Source organism: Triticum urartu, chromosome 5A (assembly GCF_056163025.1).
Source record: "Triticum urartu cultivar PI428250 chromosome 5A, HENAU_Tu73, whole genome shotgun sequence".
Lineage (NCBI taxonomy): Eukaryota > Viridiplantae > Streptophyta > Magnoliopsida > Poales > Poaceae > Triticum > Triticum urartu.
The window spans coordinates 417,715,316-417,733,783 of NC_141877.1; positions in this window are offsets into that span (position 1 = coordinate 417,715,316).

The window sequence follows — 18,468 nt, forward strand, 5'->3', positions numbered from 1 at the left end:
GACGGCGGGGCGGCGAAGATGATCTCCGGTGGCCGGGGATGAAGACGACGTCGATGGAGACGCTCTAGGGCCTCCCGAGGCGCGTGGCTTGACGGAGAGATGGCGGGCGATGTGGCGGAGCTTGAAGACACGGAGAGAGGGCGAGGGGGAGGCGATGGCTACGGCGGCGACGAGCTGCGGCGACGGCAGCGCTCGGTCGCGGGAGAAAGAGTGAGGGGGAAGGCGGCAGAGGAGGGGATCGACTCAGGGGGGAGTGAGAGGGAACGGGGGAGTGCGTGGCACTCCAGGATCCTCTCCCGCGTCGGCGGAAGCAGGAGGTGGCGCAGCGCGTGCATGCGCGCGGCGACCACGCGCCCCTGGCCTCCTGGCGAGAGGTAGGGGGTGACTGGCGCGGCCAGCTGGCTGGGCCGGCCTGCTGGGCCGCTGGGCCAGGCCGGCTGCACAGTGCTAGGCCGCGGTAACCCAGGTAAGCTTTTACTTTTTGTTTTCTTTTCTATTTTTCTGACATTTGTTTGGTTTAATAAAAACACTAAACCATTTTATTTTCTTATGCCAATTTTTTGCAGGGGCTAGTGGTATTATTCCAGAGCTCCTCAACTACTGGCATAATTTTTGGACAATATTTTTTATATATAATAATATATATCCAAAGCAAATAATTACTACATTAATTCCAAATGCCCAAAATAAATACTTATGAGCTCCTGAAAATGTTGGTTTGATTTTTATCTCTGTCCAATATTTTCAGAGAGCAACATGAGCATTTTCTTGGACCTTTTTGGAGCAATTTTTTTGTTTGGGTCATTTCCAGAATGATTCTGAGGGTTTCACAAATCCCCATTTCAAATTTCAATGAAATTTAAACATGATGCAAACATGAAGGCTAGCCTAGGTCATACCAGAACTAGGGATGTGACACAACCCCTATTTGCGTTGCTTGCGAGGATTTATTTGTTTTGTGCAGGTACAAGGGACTCGCGCGTAGCCTCCTACTGGATTGATACCTTGGTTCTCAAAAACTGAGGGAAATACTTACGCTAATTTGCTGCATCATCCCTTCCTCTTTGGGGAAAACCAACGCAGTGCTTAAGAGGTAGCAGTAGCATTATAAGATGATCCCTCACTAAATTATCAAAGTATAAGTGTTCTCCCTGAGTATGCACCATTGCAAAAGTTCTTCGTGCTGAGACACCACGTGATGATCGGGTGTGATAGGCTCTACGTTCAAATACAATGGGTGCAAAACAGTTGCACACACGGAATACTCAGGTTAAACTTGATGAGCCTAGCATATAACAGATATGGCCTCGGAACATGGAGACCGAAAGGTCGAGCGTGAATCATATAGTAGATATGATCAACATAGTGATGTTCACCATTGAAACTACTCCATCTCACGTGATGATCGGACATGTTTTAGTTGATATGGATCACGTGATCACTTAGAGGATTAGAGGGATGTCTATCTAAGTGGGAGTTCTTAAGTAATATGATTAATTGAACTTAAATTTATCATGAACTTAGTCCTAGCAGTATTAGCATATCTATGTTGTAGATCAAAAGATGGCGTTTAGCTCCCCTGTTTTATTTTTGATATGTTCCTAGAGAAAACTAAGTTGAAAGATGTTAGTAGCAAGGATGCGGATTGGATCCGTGATCTACGGTTTATCCGCATTGCTGCACAGAAGAATTATGTCCTTGATGCACCGCTAGGTGACAAACCTATTGCAGTAGCAGATGCAGATGTTATGAACGTTTGGCTAGCTCAATATGATGACTACTTGATAGTTTAGTGCACCATGCTTAAACGGCTTAGAATCGGGACTTCAAAGACGTTTTGAACGTCATGGACCATATGAGATGTTCCAAGAGTTGAAGTTAATATTTCAAGTAAATACCCGAGTTGAGAGATATGAAGTCTCGAACAAGTTCTATAGCTAAAATATGGAGGAGAATAGCTCAAGCAGTGAGCATGTGCTCAGATTGTATGGGTACTACAATCGCTTGAATCAAGTGGGAGTTAATCTTCCAGATAAAATAGTGATTGACAGAATTCTCTAGTCACCATCACTAAGTTAGTAGAACTTCGTGATGAACTATAATATGCAAGGGATAATGGAAACGATTCCCAAGCTCTTCGTGATGCTAAAATCGACGAAGGTTGAAATCAAGAAAAGCATCAAGTGTTGATGGTAAACAAAACCACTAGTTTCAAGTAAAGGGACAAAGGGAAGAAAGGGGAACTTCAAGAAGAACGGCAAACAAGTTGCTGCTCAAGTGAAAAAACCCAAGTCTGGACCTAAGCCTGAAACTGAGTGCTTATACTGCAAAGGGACTGGTCATTGGAAGCGGAACTACCCCAAGTAATTGGCGGATAAGAAGGATGGCAAAGTGAACATATCTATATTTGATATACATGTTATTGATGTGTACTTTACTAATGTTTATAGCAACCCCTCAGTATTTGATACTAGTTCAGTTGCTAAGAATAGTAACTCGAAACGGGAGTTGCAGAATGAACAGAGACTAGTTAAGGGTGAAGTGACGATGTGTATTGGAAATGCTTCCAAGATTGATATGATCATCATCGCACACTCCCTATACTTTCGGGATTAGTGTTAAACCTAAAATAAATGTTATTTACTGTTTGCATTGAGCATAAATATGATTGGATCATGTTTATTGCAATACGGTTATTCATGCAAGTTAGAGAATAATTGTTGTTCTGTTTACATGAATAAAACCTTCTATGGTCATACACCCAATGAAAATGGTTTGTTGGATCTCGATCGTGGTGATACACATTTTCATAATATTGAAGCCAAAAGATGCAAAGTTAATAATGATAGTGCAACTTATTTGTGGCACTGCCGTTTAGGTCATATTGGTGTAAAGCGCATGAAGAAAATCCATGTTGATGGGCTTTTGGAATCACTTGATTATGAATTAGTTGATGCTTGTGAACCATGCCTCATGGGTAAGATGACTAAGACTCCATTCTCCGGAACAATGGAGCGAGCAACAGATTTGTTGGAAATCATACATACTGATGTATGTGGTCCGATGAATATTGAGGCTCGCGGCAGGTATCATTATTTTCTGATCTTCACAGATAATTTGAGCATATATGAGTATATCTACTTGATGAAACACAAGTCTGAAACATTTGAAAAGTTCAAAGAATTTCAGAGTGAAGTGGAGGATCATCATAACAAAAATAAAAGTTTCTACGATATGATTGCAGAAGTAAAATATTTGAGTTACGAGTTTGGCCTTCAGTTAAAACAATGTGAAATAGTTTCACTACTCACGCCACCTGGAACACCACAGTGTAATGGTGTGTCCGAACATCGTAACTGTACTTTATTAGATATGGTGCGATCTATGATGTCTCTTACCAATTTACCACTATCGTTTTGGGGTTATGCATTAGAGACAGCTACATTCACGTTAAATAGGGCACCATGTAAATCCGTTGAGACGACACCGTATGAACTATGGTTTGGCAAGAAACCTAAGTTGTCGTTTCTTAAAGTTTGAGGTTGCAATGCTTATGTGAAAAAGTTTCAACCTGATAAGCTCAAACCCAAATCGGAGAAGTGCGTCTTCATAGGATACCCAAAAGAAAATGTTGGGTACACCTTCTATCACAGATCCGAAGGCAAGATATTCATTGTTGAGAATGGATCCTTTCTAGAGAAGGAGTTTCTCTCGAAAGAAGTGAGTGGGAGGAAAGTAGAACTTGATGAGGTAACTGTACCTGCTCCCTTATTGGAAAGTAGTTCATCACAGAAATCTATTCTTGTGACTACTACACCAATTAGTGAGCAAGCTAATGGTGATGATCATGTAACTTCAGATCAAGTTACTAACGAACCTCGTAGGTAAACCAGAGTGAGATCCGCACCAGAGTGGTATGGCAATCCTGTTCTGGAGGTCATGTTACTTGACCATGACGAGCCTACGAACTATGAGGAAACGATGATGAGCCCAGATTCCGCAAAATGGCTTGAGGCCATGAAATCTGAGATGAGATCCATGTATAAGAACAAAGTATGGACTTTGATTGACTTGCCCAATGATCGACGAGCCATTGATATTAAATGGATCTTCAAGAGGAAGATGGACGCTAATAGTAGTGTTACTATCTACAAAGCTAGAATTGTCGCAAAAAGGTTTTCGACAAGTTCAAGGTGTTGACTACGATGAGAGTTTCTCACTCGTATCTATGCTTAAGGCTGTCCGAATCATGTTAGCAATTGCCGCATTTTATGAAATCTGGCAAATGGATAAACAAAACTGCATTCCTTAATGGATTTATTAAAGAAGAGTTGTATATGATGCAACCAGAAGGCTTTGTCAATCCTAAAGGTACTAAGAAAATATGCAAGCTCCAGTGATCCATCTATGGATGGTGCAAGCATCTCGAAGTTGGAATATACGCTTTGATAAGTTGATCAAAGCATATAGTTTTATATAGAATTGCGGTGAAGCCTGTATTTACAAGAAAGTGAGTGGGAGCACTACAGCATTTCTGATAAGTATATGTGAATGACATATTGTTGATCGGAGATAATGTAGAATTATTCTGCAAAGCATAAAGGAATGTTTGAAAGGAGTTTTTAAAAGAAAGACCTCGGTGAAGCTGCTTACATATTGAGCATCAAGATCTATAGAGATAGATCAAGACGCTTGATAAGTTTTTTAATGAGTACATACCTTGACAAGATTTTGAAGTAGTTCAAAAATTGAATAGTCAAAGAAGGAGTTCTTGCCTGTGTTACAAGGTGTGAAGTTGAGTAAGACTCAAAACCCGACCACGGCAGAAGATAGAGAGAGAATGAAAGTCATTCCCTATGCCTCAGCCATAGGTTCTATAAAGTATGCCATGCTGTGTACCAGACCTATTGTATACCCCGCCCTGAGTTTGGCAAGGGAGTACAATAGTGATCTAGGAGTAGATCACTGGACATTGGTCAAAATTATCCTTAGTGGAATAAGGATATGTTTCTCGATTATGGAGGTGACAAAAGGTTCATCGTAAAGGGTTACGTCGATGCAAGTTTTGACACTGATCCAGATGACTCAAAGTCTCAATCTGGATACATATTGAAAGTGGGAGCAATTAGCTAGAGTAGCTCCGTCCAGAGCATTGTTGACATAGAAATTTGCAAAATACATACGGATCTGAATGTGGTAGACCCGTTGACTAAACTTCCCTCACAAGCAAAACATGATCACACCTTAGTACTCTTTGGGTATTAATCACATAGCTATGTGAACTAGATTATTGACTCTAGTAAACCCTTTGGGTGTTGGTCACATGACGATGTGAACTATGGGTGTTAATCACATGGTGATGTGAACTATTGATGTTAAATCACATGGCGATGTGAACTAGATTATTGACTCTTGTGCAAGTGGGAGACTAAAGGAAATATGCCCTAGAGGCAATAATAAAGTTATTATTTATTTCCTTATTTCATGATAAATGTTTATTATTTATGCTAGAATTGTATTAACCGGAAACATAATACATGTGTGAATACATAGACAAACAAAGTGTCACTAGTATGCCTCTACTTGACTAGCTCGTTGAATCAAAGATGGTTAAGTTTCCTAGCCATAGACATGAGTTGTCATTTGATTAACGGGGTCACATCAATAGAGAATGATGTGCTTGACTTGACCCATTCCGTTAGCATAGCACTTGATCGTTTAGTTTGTTGCTATTGCTTTCTTCATGACTTATACATGTTCCTATGACTATGAGATTATGCAACTCCCGTTTACCGGAGGAACACTTTGTGTGCTACCAAACATCACAACGTAACTGGGTGATTATAAAGGTGCTCTACAGGTGTCTCCGAAGGTACTTGTTGGGTTGGCGTATTTCGAGATTAGGATTTTTCACTCCGATTGTCGGAGAGGTATCTCTGGGCCCTGTTGGTAATGCACATCACTTAAGCCTTGCAAGCATTGCAACTAATGAGTTAGTTGCGGGATGATGTGTTACGGAACGAGTAAAGAGACTTGTCGGTAATGAGATTGAACTAGGTATTGAGATATCAACGATCGAATCTCGGGCAAGTAACATACCGATGACAAAGGGAACAACGTATGTAGTTATGCGGTCTGACCGATAAAGATCTTCGTAGAATATGTGGGAGCCAATATGAGCATCCAGGTTCCACTATTGGTTATTGACCGGAGACGTGTCTCGGTCATGTCTACATAGTTCTCGAACCCGTAGGGTCCGCACGCTTAACGTTTCGATGACAGTTATTTTATGAGTTTATATGTTTTGATGTACCGAAGGTTGTTCGGAGTCCCGGATGTGATCACGGACATGACGAGGACTCTCTAAATGGCCGAGACATGAAGATTGATACATTGGAAGCCTATGTTTGGATATCAGAAGTGTTCCGAGTGAAATCGAGATTTTACCGGAGTACCGGGATGTTACCGGAACCCCCCGGGAGGTTAATGGGCCTTTGTGGGCCTTTACGGAGAAGAGGAGAGGCGGCCAGTGTCGTGGTTCTAAGCCTGACAGTAGAATAGGGGGTAGGAATGTAGAGGCAAGATCCTAGCTATGGAGGAGTTGTACACGCGAGTTTTACGAGTTCAGGCCCTTCTCGGAGGAAGTAACAGCCCTACGTCTCGGAGCCCGGAGGCGGTCGACTAGATATATGCGTGTGAATTACAGAAAGTGCAAACCCTTGTCCCAGAGGAGGGGGTGGCTTATATAGAGTGCGCCAGGACCCCAGCTCCCCTCTGTTACACAGGGTTCAATGTTCATAAAGGAGGAGCGTTACTAGTAACGTCCGAAGTAAAGTGCTATAAATGTCCATAAAGCTATGACTTAAACCCCGACCGTTGCGGAGTGAAGGGCTTCTCATCTTCTGGTGGTCGAGTGTCTTCAAGGTGGTCGAGTGAACACATCTTCATGGTCGAGTGGATGATGGTTTCTCTTCGACTGCTTCTGATTCTTTGTAGAGATGTCCTTGGGGAGGGTATGTTGGACAGATCCATGACCCTACCCTAGGTACATAGCTTCATCATTAGCCCCCGAATGTATCAGGGTTCGAGTGAGGAAGGAGTCGGGAACACTTCCGACTCATTCTTTGTGCCATGAGTATATCTTGTTCTGGAACAATGAACTGAGGAGACGATGTCGACTCCTTTTTCAGTCGCCTTGGTCCATTCTTGGTTTTTGTCGAGTGAATTTTCACGATAGAATTCCGAATGATAATGTAGAGGGCGTCTTCAGTCTGGCAAGTTGCTCTGCTCTCCGCGGATTTTGCGGGATTCGAATTTCGGGAAGCATGCCAGACGGGCGAGACCGTGGTAATCGGGACAGATTAGGCTAGTCTCCTCCATCTCCGCGCCACCTTTTTCACCACGTACTGCGCGTGCGACTGTTGCGGGATTTGTTTAGATCGTCTGGGTCCACCAGTCAGTCACTCGGGGAACGACCTTATAAAAGGCACCGAACCAGGCCTCCGCCCCATGCGCTCCCATTCTCTTTTCTTCTTCCTCCGACCTCTCCGCCACGCTCGCTTCTGCTCTCGTCGTCGGACCCTCGCTCGAACTCGATTCGTCGACATGGGAAAAGAGAAGACGGTGGCGCTGGAGCACGCGGAGAAGGCGACCGCGAAGGCGAAGGGCAAGCGGACCAGCCGAGGCGGATCCTCGTCGAGATCCGGCCTGCCGCCGGGCTGGATCCAGGGCGACTGGATCCGCTCGACGATCAGCCAGGACGACCTCGACGACCTGGTGGAGGGGGGACTGATCCCCCACAAGTCGGCACGGCTCCCGAGGAACGAGACTGAGCCGCAGCCAAGGGAGGGTGAGTGCGTTCTCCTCGCCACCCACGTAGATCGCGGATTCTCACTGCCTCCCCATCCTTTCTTCCAGGGATTTTTGAACTTCTTTGGGGCTCAGCTCCACCATTGCACTCCAAACACCATAGTCTATCCGGCTGCTTTCGTGTCAATGTGTGAAAATTTCTTGGGCTGTCGACCGCACTGGGGTCTTTTCAAACACATCTTCACCTGCCGCTCCCAGTCGGTCAAAAAGGCCAATCCGAGTGATGAGAGGACACATGTGATCCAGATGTGCGGGGGCCTGGGGATCCAGATGAGGAACAAGAGCACCTTCCTGGCAATGATCCTTCCCGACTCGGTCCGGGGTTGGCAGTCGACTTGGTTTTACTGTAAGGACCAACCGACCCCGGGTCAGTCGACTGGACTTCCTCCCTTTTCTTTGGCTCGAGTGGAGAAGCCCTCCCCCCTGAAGGTGGTCCCAGAAGAGAAGGCGCAGGTCAAGGTGCTGGTCGAGCAGGTCGTCCAACTCGTCCGCAACAGGGTGACTGGGATGGACCTGCTGGAGGTCTTTATCGGTCGACGCATCCAACCGCTTCAGGCATGTGATCATCCAATGTGGATGTACTCTGGGCTCGAGGACTCCACTCGGATCCACCCGGAGGACGCCAGTGAGGACACCTTGGAGAAGTGGCTGATGGGAATCACCAGAAGACAACCCTCGGGGGTCTAGGAGGGTGATTCCATTTGACCACTCGCGTCAGCCGGAGCAGGTACGATTCTGTTTTATCAAGTATCTTTCCGATTCACTGTGTGACATCTTGTTGATGGTCGACTGAATTTCTTTTGATCGTTGTCTTTTCAGGCCCTCATCGACATGTACTCAATGCCCAACGAAGTGCAGGAGCAAGACGTCGAGGAAGGAGCGAGCGGGGGCGAGAGCGGCGAAGGGCACTCGGATGCCGAGGATGACGAGGAGAGCGACGAATCGACTTATGACGAAGAGGTCGACTCACCTCCTCGCAGGGAGAGGAGATCCAAACACGCTCATGACCCGGCGAGCACTCCGGGCCTGGTGGTCGCGCCGATTGGGCAGTCTTCGAAGCATCCCAGGACGTCTTCTCCAATGCCGATTGAGAAGGCTCCGAAGCAGCCCAAAGTTGTGCCGCCTCCAGCGCTGAAAGCACCGAAAGCCACCTCCTCCAAACTGCCAAAGGCTTTGCCCAGGATCAAAGTGACCATCCCTACTATCTCCGGGTAATCATCTGACTTGTTCTTTTTGTCGACTCGAACAGAACGTAACCGACTGGATGCGGGTCTTTGCAGTGCTGCTACGTCGGGAACCTCTTCTCTCCAGTACCGAGACGAGGAGATGGAAGACGCAGTTACCTCTAACCCAGGTAGAAACTCTTATGATCTTGTTCTTGATTCCTTGGTCGATTGCATTCTAGTGGTTCACTTGGGATCGAATGATCTGTCTTGGAGCTCCACCCAACGTCATTGATCTTCTAGATGACGATGAAGATGTGGCTCTTAAGCCCAGGAAGAGCAAGAAGGTAGCAGCTGGCAAGATGTCTCAGCAAGGGCCAACAACAACACCACCCGTCCGTCAGCCTGAAGACGCGGGCAGGGCCTCTGTAACCTTCGCTGCATCCTTGTCGAGTGAGCACCCCACACCGTCGACTGCACCGGTGATTCCTTCGGTCGTCCAACTCCACGCCACGGAGCTCCAAGCTACCACACTTGGGTCGTCTACTCTCTTTTTCACCAGCTACCCCGCCCCAGACAACCATTCGGAAGCGGCTGCGGAAGCCATCCGACAGGCTGACGTGATGATGGAGCGGGTGAAGACGGTGCATGAGAATAGCCAGGCTGCCTACGACGCCAGCGCTGCTCTTCGGGCCAATGTCTAGGTAAGTAGACCTTCCGACTGCTCTTGTTCTATGAAGATATGCTACCCGAAATTTTTTATTCTACACAATCTCCTGTTGTTTGCGTCAAATCAGAGCACCCACTGGGTGTTTTGTTGTCTTTGGTAGTTGCGTTCTTCCACTCGGTCTGGGCGAGTAGGATCTGAACCGGTGGGGGCACGCTAAGTGCACTCACTGGGTGTAGTCCCCGAGATCGCGGTCGACTGGTGGCAGTCGACTGGGGTCTGAGTTCTACCTTCCTTTCTTTTCTTCCACTCGACTCGGGCGGACCGGTCGAGTAGGATCTGAACCGGTGGGGGCACGCCAAGTGCACCCACTGGGTGTAGTCCCCGAGACCGCAGTCGACTGGGGTCTGAAGAGCTTTTTTTGACTTGGCCCCGGTGGACCAGTCGAGTTGGGTCTTAATCAGCAGGGGCACGCCAAGTGCACCCACTGGGTGTAGCCTCCGAGACCGCAGTCGACTGTGTGCAATCGGCTGGGGTCTAAGCGAACTTCTTTAGGTTTTATTCACTTGGAAGTAAACAACCTTTGATCTTGTCGACTGGCCCGTCTTTTGCCTTCTGCAGAAGTCTTGTACTCTTATTTCCAAGTTTGCTGAACTTGAGGAGAAGCAGAGGCAACTCAACCTTGACTTGGAATTGGCCCAGCAGAATCTGAAGAAAGCTCAAGACGAAGCTGCTGGTATGGAAGGTAACTGCCCGTCGACTGTCTTTCAGTATATTTCTTTGATCTCTTGTTTGATTCGATTGCTTCTTTTGCAGAGAAAATGAAGTTGTCTCTGGAGAAGAAGGACTCGGACCTCGCCGCCGTGCAAAAAGCAGCCCAAGATAAAATTGCTCTTGCAGACCAGAAGCTTGCTTTAGTCGGAACGCTGGAAGGGGAGGTGAACAGGCTGAAATCTTGCCTCAATGAATCTAACCGTGAAGTGACTAGTCTAAAGAAGGACAAGGTTGCCCTGAATGAAAAGCTGGAGTCCGTGATCCGCGAGAGGAATGGCACGGAAGCTTATCTAAGGACTCTTGCCAAGAAGCTCTATCTCACGCTGGAAGGTATTTCTTTTAAACCGACTGTGTTGATGCTTGCGGACGGATCCTACTCGGTCGACTCGCTAATTTTTGGCTGCAGAATTCTGCCAAGACTTCGACAAGGAAATTAGAAAGGTCGAGACGGGTCTGGCCCTATCGCTTCTCTAGTTTTGCGATGAAACTGCAATGAACGTGCTCTGACTGGAGTCCCGTATCGCCAGTGCCACAAGCTACCTCGTGCGCCTGAAGGAGGTAGTCTCCCGAATCGACTCATCGCTTTGGCCAAGGGCGACGCTTCAAAATGACCTGGAATCTATGATGGCTTGACTAAACGAGATCCCTGACCAAGTGCCAGAATGGAAGAAGTCCTCCGCCCGGTGTGGTGCTGACGTGGCGCTGCCCTTGGTGCGAGTCCATTGCAAGGGGGGTCGTGAAGACAAGCTGGCTGCGATCAAAGCCGCTAACACCAAAAAGCAACTTCCAGTCCTTCATGGAGACTTTCATCGCTGCCGCTACTCGGATCACGGATGGGATCGACCTGGACGCATTCGTCGAGCCTGCCAGCCCTCCTCCTGCCGAGTGAACAAACTTATGAGACTTGAATCTGCTTTAAATTTGCCTCGGAATGCCGAGTGATTGTTGTAACCGTTAAACTCCTTCGGGCTTGATGCCCGAATACTCTTGATTTACTGCTTGGAACTTTAGGATTTATCCGAATTTGGTTTATCTCCGAATATGCTTGTGTTTTGCCTTCGAACGGACTTTGTTCACTGCTCGGAATAGTCTTTGCGCTATAGATGCAGCTCTGAAGTGGTGGCTCCAGTCGACCTACGCTTTGTTGTCTTTGCGGATAGGGATGGAACGCACATTGTACTTGTGGCGTAGCTTCGAAGGAGAAGGTTGCAGTCGACCTGCACCTCATCGTCCTTGCGGATAGGGATGGAGCGCACGTTGTACTTGTGCCGTAGCTCCGAAGGAGAAGGTTGCAGTCGACCTGCACCTCGTCGTCCTTGCGGATAGGAATGGAGCGCACATTGTACTTGTGTCGTAGCTCCGAAGGAGAAGGTTGCAGTCGACCTGCACCTCGTCGTCCTTGCGGATAGGAATGGAGCGCACATTGTACTTGTGTCCTAGCTCCGAAGGAGAAGGTTGCAGTCGACCTGCACCTCGTCGTCCTTGCAGATAGGGATGGAGCACACGTTGTACTTGTGCCGTAGCTCCGAAGGAGAAGGTTGCAGTCGACCTGCACCCCGTCGTCCTTGCGGATAGGGATATGTTTCGAACTTAGGCGAGTACTGGACTGCAGCTAAGCCCCCGAGTGGGAGGATTTCTCTCCACTCGGTAGGATTTTTTCAAACTTAGGCGAGTACTGGACTGCAGCTAAATCTCCGAGTGAGAGAACTTAGGCGAGTACTGGACTGCAGCTAAGACCCCGAGTGGGAGGATTGCTCTCCACTCGATAGGATTTTTTCAAGCTTAGGCGAGTACTGGACTGCAGCTAAATCTCCGAGTGAGAGAACTTAGGCGAGTACTGGACTGCAGCTAAGCCTCCGAGTGGGAGGATTGCTCTCCACTCGGTAGGATTTTTTCAAACTTAGGCGAGTACTGGAATGCAGCTAAATCTCCGAGTGAGAAAACTTAGGCGAGTATTGGACTGCATCTAAGCCCCCGAATGGGAGGATTGCTCTCCACTCAGTAGGATTTTTTCAAACTTAGGCGAGTACTGGACTGCAGCTAAATCTCCGAGTGAGAGAACTTAGGCGAGTACTGGACTACAGCTAAGCCCCCGAGTGGGAGGATTGCTCTCCACTCGGTAGGATTTTTTCAAACTTAGGCGAGTACCAGACTGCAGCTAAGCCTCCGAGTGAGAGAACTTAGGCGAGTACTTGACTGCGGCTAAGCCTCCGAGTGGGAGGATTGCTCTCCGCTCGGTAGGATTTTTCAAACTTAGGCGAGTACTGGACTGCAGCTAAATCTTCGAGTGAGAGAACTGCTCTCCACTCGGTAGGATTTTCTCAAACTTAGGCGAGTACTGGACTGTAGCTAAATCTCCGAGTGAGAGAACTTAGGCGAGTACTGGACTGCAGCTAAGCCCCCGAGTGGGAGGATTGCTCTCCACTCGGTAGGATTTTTTCAAACTTAGGCGATACTGGACTGCAGCTAAGCCTCCGAGTGAGAGAACTTAGGCAAGTACTGGACTGCAGCTAAGCCTCCGAGTGGGAGGATTGCTCTCCGCTCGGTAGGATTTTTCAAACTTAGGCGAGTACCGGACTGCAGCTAAGTCTCCGAGTGAGAGAACTTAGGCGAGTATTGGACTGCAGCTAAGCCCCCGAGTGGGAGGATTGCTCTCCACTCGGTAGGATTTTTCAAACTTAGGCGAGTACCGGACTGCAGCTAAGTCTCCGAGTGAGAGAACTTAGGCGAGTATTGGACTGCAGATAAGCCTCCGAGTGGGAGGATTGCTCACCACTCGATAGGATTTTCTTTCGAACTTAGGCAAAACGGATTCGCGACTAAGCCTACCCACTGGGTGATTTCAGAAGTAAATAAGAATGACAACAATCGTACGAGAGGACCGTAAGCTCTTGTCTTTGATAAAAAAATTACAAAGGTGTTTATTATTACATTTTATTCGAACGAGTGCTTAAGTATAAAAGGGGCGGAGCAGCTCCGCGTTCCAAGCCCGTGGCTCGTCTTTCTGATGCTCAACACTGTAAAGATGGTATGCTCCATTGTGGAGAACTTTGGTGATGATGAAGGGGCCTTCCCAAGCCGGGGCGAGCTTGTGTGGTTTCTGTTGATCCACTCGAAGAACCAGGTCTCCCTCTTGAAAGGTTCGGCTCCTCACGCTCTTGGCGTGGAATCGACGCAAGTCTTGCTGATAAATGGTCGACCAGATCAAGGCCATCTCTTTTTCCTCCTCTAAGAGATCGACTGAATCCTGCCGGGCCTGCTCTACTTCTTCTTCGGAAAAGAGCTCGACTCGGGGCGCATTGTGGAGCAGGTCACTCGGCAGAACAGCTTCAGCTCCATAGACCAAGAAGAAAGGAGTTCGTCCAGTCGACCGATTGGGAGTTGTCCTCAAACCCCACAAAACTGACGAAAGCTCATCGACCCATGCGCCTGCTGCGTGTTTGAGGTCACGCATCAGTCGGGGTTTCAATCCTTTGAGAATCAGGCCATTAGCTCTTTCTGCTTGTCCGTTTGACTGCAGGTGAGCGACGAAAGCGTAGTCGACTCGCGTGCCTTGAGAAGCGCAGAAAGCTCTAAACTCGTCAGAATCAAAGTTCGACCCGTTGTCCGTAATGATGTTGTGTGGAACTCCATATCTGAATGTCAATTCTCTGATAAAACTGACAGCAGTGCTGGCCTCGAGACTCTTGACAGGTTTAGATTCGATCCATTTGGTAAACTTGTCGACTGCCACGAGCACATGAGTGAAGCCACTCTTACCAGTTCTTAGTGGTCCAACCATATCCAACCCCCAAACAGCAAAGGGCCAGACGAGAGGAATGGTCTTCAGGGCTGACGCTGGCTTGTGAGACATGTTCGAGTAAAACAGGCAGCCTTCACATCTGTCGATTATATCTTTCGCCATTTCATTTGCTCGCGGCCAATAGAACCTGGCTCGGTATGCTTTAGCCACGATGGTCCGAGAGGACGCATGGTGGCCACAGGTCCCCGAGTGGATGTCATTGAGGATCATTCGACCTTCTTCTGGCGTTATGCATCTCTGACCGACTCCAGTCACGCTTTCCCTGAACAATTGTCCTCTTATCACAGTAAAGGCCTTGGATCGACGGATGATCTGCCGAGCCTCTTCTTCGTCTTCTGGGAGTTCTTTTCTGAGGATGTACGCAATGTACGGCATTGTCCAGTCGGGTGTGATGACCAGAATCTCCATGATTAGGTCAACCACTACTGGGACCTCGACTTCAGTAGGATCTGTGACGCTCTTAGGCTGTGGGGGTTCTTCAGTAAAAGGATCTTCCTGAATTGTCGGCGTGTGAATATGTTCCAAACATACATGCTGGGAATGGCTTCTCTCTTGGATCCTATCTTTGCCAAGTCATCGGCTGCTTGATTTTTCAGTCGGGGTATGTGGTGAAGCTCTAATCCTTCAAACTTCTTTTCCAACTTCCTCACCGCGTTGCAGTAACCGGTCATGTCTGGGCTTCTGACGTCCCACTCCTTCATCACTTGATTGACTACCAAATCTGAGTCGCCATAGACCATGAGGCGATGGACGCTGAGTGAGATGGCCATGCGCAACCCATACAGGAGTGCTTCATATTCAGCTTCATTGTTGGAGGAATCAAAGTGAATCTGGAGGACATATCTGAGCTTGTCTCCTCGGGGGGATACCAATACTACCCCAGCACCAGAACCATTCAGCATTTTGGATTCGTCAAAGAACATGGTCCAGTGCTCCGAGTGAACTTGAGTCGGCAGTCACTGTTCGATCCACTCGGCGAGGAAATCTGCTATTGCTTGGGACTTGATAGCTTTCTTTGCCTCAAACTTGATATCCAAGGGAAGGAGTTCAATCGCCCATTTTGCCACTCGACCAGTTGCATCTCTGTTGTGCAGAATCTTTGACAATGAAGCGTCGCTAGCGACTATAACAGAGTGATCAGAGAAATAGTGTGCAACCTTCTTCGTGGTCATGTAAATCCCATGGATGAGCTTCTGATAGTGCGGATATCTCTGCTTTGACGGAGTCAGGACTTCAGAAATATAATAAACTGGGCGCTGAACTTTATAAGCTTTTCCTTCTTCTCCCCGCTCGACCGTAAGTACAGTACTGTCGACTTGTCCAGTGGCTGCTATATAAAGCAGTAAAGGCTCTTTGCTGATTGGAGTAGCAAGCACCGGCTGGGTGGAAAGCAGGGCTTTTAGCGCTGCAAATGCTGCATCAGCTTCTGGGGTCCACTCGAACTTATCTGAGTTCTTCATTAGTCGGTAAAGAGGCAGCGCCTTTTCACCGAGGCGAGAAATGAATCGACTTAGGGCGGCCAAGCAACCAATAAGCTTCTGGACATCATGCACATGCACAGGGCGTTTCATTCGGAGTATAGCACCCACTTTCTCTGGGTTAGCATCGATCCCTCGTTCGGAAACGAGGAAACCGAGTAATTTTCCGCCCGGAACTCCAAACATGCACTTTGATGGATTGAGCTTGATATCATACCTTCTGAGGCTGGCAAAGGTTTCAGCAAGGTCAGTCAGTAGGTCGGAACCTTTAGCTGACTTGACCACAATGTCATCCATGTATGCTTCCACATTCCGACTGATCTGAGTGAGCAGGCACTTCTGAATCATTCGCATGAATGTGGCTCCAGCGTTCTTCAAACCGAATGGCATTGTGACATAATAGAAGCACCCAAACAGGGTGATAAAAGCTGTCTTTATCTCGTCAGGTCCGTACAGACGGATCTGGTGGTACCCGGAGTAGGCGTCCAAAAAGGACAAACGCTCGCACCCTGCAGTCGAGTCGACTATCTGGTCGATGCGAGGGAGAGGAAAGTGATCTTTCGGGCAGGCCCGATTGATATGCTTGAAATCAATGCACATGCGAAGTGAGTCGTCCTTCTTTGGGACCATGACAACATTGGCTAACCACTCGGAGTGGTAAATCTCTCGGATAAACTCAGCTACCAAAAGCCGAGCCACCTCTTCACTAATTGCCTTTCTCTTCTGTACGGCGGACCGTCGAAGATGTTCTTTGACTGGTTTCACTTTTGGGTCGACTCGCAAACGATGCTCAGCCAGTCCCCTGGGAACACCCGGCATGTTAGAGGGCTTCCATGCAAAGATGTCCCAGTTCTCACGGAGGAACTGGATGAGCGCTTCTTCCTATTTGGAGTCGGGTTGAAATGTGAGTCGGAGCAGCATTGGAGTCTGTCGGGTGAATGTGAATCGACTTCGTTTCACCAGACGACTGGAATGCTGAATATGTGGCTGGCTTCTTGGCTCGCAACAAATCACTCAGATCTGCATTTTTCTGGTATCCTTGCAATTCTACCACGGCCATCTGAGCATCGGCGATCTTTGAGCCCTTCTGGAAGCACTCTTCTGCCTTCTTCCGATTACCAGTGATAGTGATCACCCCTTTGGGACCAGGCATCTTCAATTTGAGGTACACGTAACATGGTCGAGCCATAAAATGTGCATAAGCTGGCCTGCCCAGAATGGCATGATAGGCACTCTGGAAATCCACAACTTCAAATGTCAACTTTTCTTTGCGGTAATTTTTGGAATCACCGAAAACCACGTCGAGAGCAATCTGACCGAGGGATGCAACCTTCTTGCCTGGAATGACCCCATGGAAACTCATATTGCTTTCACTGAGTCTGGACATCGGAATGCCCATTCCCTTCAACGTCTCTGCATACAGTATGTTCAGGCCACTGCCACCGTCCATCAGGACCTTTGTCAGTCGAGTGCCTTCGACCACCGGGTCGACCACCAGTGCTTGCCTCCCAGGGGTGGCTATGTGTGCTGGATGATCAGACTGGTCGAATGTAATGACAGTCTGTGACCACTTCAAGTAACTGGGTGTCACCGGAGCGACCATGTTCACTTATCTGTTGATGACTTTCAATCGACTTTTGCTCTCAACATTAGCAAAAATCATCAGAGTGGAATTCACATGGGGATAACCATCATCGTCCCCTTCCTCATCCTCAGCCTTGTCTGCTTCCTTCTCCTTTTCCTTGGGTTGTTTCTCTCAGAATTGCTGGATTAGGAGCCGACACTGCCGAGTGGTGTGCTTCGGGTAAATGAAATTACCCTCTTCATCTTTTTTGGTGTGGATGTGGCACGGCAGATCCAACACGTCATTTCCATCTTGATCTTTTACTTTCTTGGGGTTCCACGGCCCTTTGGGCTTCCCCTTGAACTTTCCTTGAACCACAGCCAAGGCTTCACCAGGAGCAGCTGGCTCGGCCTTGCGCTTCTGTTTCCGACCGGAATTTCCTCCTCCGGCTTCGTGGGCGACTGCTTTGTGCTTGCCACTTCGGAGTCGTTCTTCTTCTTCACCATTGGAATACTTGGTGGCAATCTCCATCATCCGAATCAGAGTGATATTTCATGTCCGACCGAATTTCAGATTCAACTCCCAATACCTGACACCTTCCTTAAAGGCACAAATTGCCTGATGATCAGACACATCCTCTACTGTGTGGTGTAGGGTGATCCATCTCTGGATATAATCCCTCAAAGTTTCATTCGGTTTCTGAACACAACACTGTAATTCTGTCAAACCTGTCGGCCGTTTGCAAGTGCCCTCGAATGTTCTGACAAACACTCGGGCGAGATCTTCCCAAGTATAAATACTGTCAGGCGCCAACTGATTCAGCCATGCTCTAGCCGAGCCCTCCAACATCAGAGGAAGGTGTTTCATGGCCACTTCATCATTGCCGCCAGCAATCTAGACAGCCACTCGGTAGTCTTCAAGCCAAGTGTCAGTCTTGGACTCACCAGTGAACTTACTGACTCCATTCGCCAACCTGAAGTTGGGGGGAATCACCGCAACTCTGATAGCTCTGTTGAAGCACTCTGGACCTGAGACATGCACCCTGTTGCTGGTTTGCAGATCCCTGTCATGACCCTCTCGGTGAGCTCTGTTTCTGTCGACCAAGCCCTGAATGAGAATAGATCTCGCATCAAAGCCTGGCTCCCTGGGGT